Here is a 1,451-nt window from a genome sequence, read left to right as displayed (position 1 = left end):
GAGAGAGAGGGGGGGGGGAGAAAGTTATGCTATATTATGGAAGATTGGTTTGGCAGCATGAGGTTTCTTCAATTTCTGCCACCGCCTTACACTCCTCTCTTACCTAGCTATTTCACTGTGCAAGCTGAACTTTTCAACCACTTTCATCTCCTTCAAAATTTGTTTGACACGCCGCCATGCGTATGTAGTCTATGATCTACATAAAACCATTTGCACCTGTGCATCACTAAAAATAGTATTCTTCTGCAATGGGTGAACGAACCCATAGACGTTTAATTTCATTTTCTAGACTGAGCACTCTGGCGTATTTACGGTTGACTATGACGCGCACCATTTCTCTCGAGTTTAGGCAAATTGGGAAACGGGGGAGGGGGGGGGGGACAAGTTGAAAAAGTGGGTGCAAGTGTGCAAGGGTCGGGTTGTGTGAAATAGACTACATCGAATCTACTGTTTTGCCCTTCCTTGGGCACAATCGAGCTGCCCATTGTGCGAATGCGAAGTGCGGCCGCCATAACAGCGCGTGGTCTAGGAGTACAAATCTATGGAATGAACCAAAGAAACGAAATGTCTCGAAAAAAAATGATTAGAATGAAATGAGCCCGGACAAACACAACGAGGGGCGCCAGGTAAACTATGGTAAGTCGTGTTTTTTAAGTTTAACAGTAGAGACAAAGAATGGATTTTCTTGAAGCGTTTTGGGTGGATAAACTTCATTTTCATAATGGAGCCTGTAAAAACTTGAAAAACATGACTTACTGTTGTTTACTTGGCGCCTTCCAATGTCAATAGGTTCTTTTCTTTCAGAGTATAAAGTGTCTGTTCGGTATAACTGTGTGTCTTACGGGGCTTGAGCCGGGGATCTCCGGAATGGATCACTTTGAAAACTGCCTTAACGATATTATTATGCCGCGCAAACAGAAATGTTTTAATCATTGATCAAGATAATACAACTCACGGGGAGGGGGGGAGGAAGGAGGTGTTGGGGAAATGGTGTTGTGGAAGGGGGTGGTCGAAGGGAGGACAAAAAAGTGGTGGAGGGGTACTAAATTGGTAATTTTGAAATCCCACTGTCATTGGTATTGAGGATTTTGGCATTCTGATAATAAACGTAGAAGCAAGTTCCTGTTACGTAAAAAAAATACTCGCTGCATGATTTTTTTTAATCGCAAGCAAACATGAGGCCAGTGAAATGTAAGGCTAACTTTTCTTATACAGAAAGATGGTGGTTGGCAGGTGTTCCTTCTTTCTCATCAAATATCTCCCGTCCTTATCTCTCTTCCTTCTTTTGTCTGTATGTTACTTTCTAATAAAATATACTCTAATTTTCAAATCTTATATTTTGACCTAATTGTGTTGCAGGCGCCGTAGAACTCTTACTAAAACTAAATTCGTACAAAAAGATACGCTTGCATGTATACCCTCTTTCTGTGTTTTTCTGTCTCTCTTTCACA

The sequence above is a fragment of the Aplysia californica genome, unplaced genomic scaffold (genome assembly GCF_000002075.1).
Source record: "Aplysia californica isolate F4 #8 unplaced genomic scaffold, AplCal3.0 scaffold00226, whole genome shotgun sequence".
Classification (NCBI taxonomy): Eukaryota; Metazoa; Mollusca; class Gastropoda; order Aplysiida; family Aplysiidae; genus Aplysia; species Aplysia californica.
Note: the sequence above shows the minus strand (reverse complement) of the source record.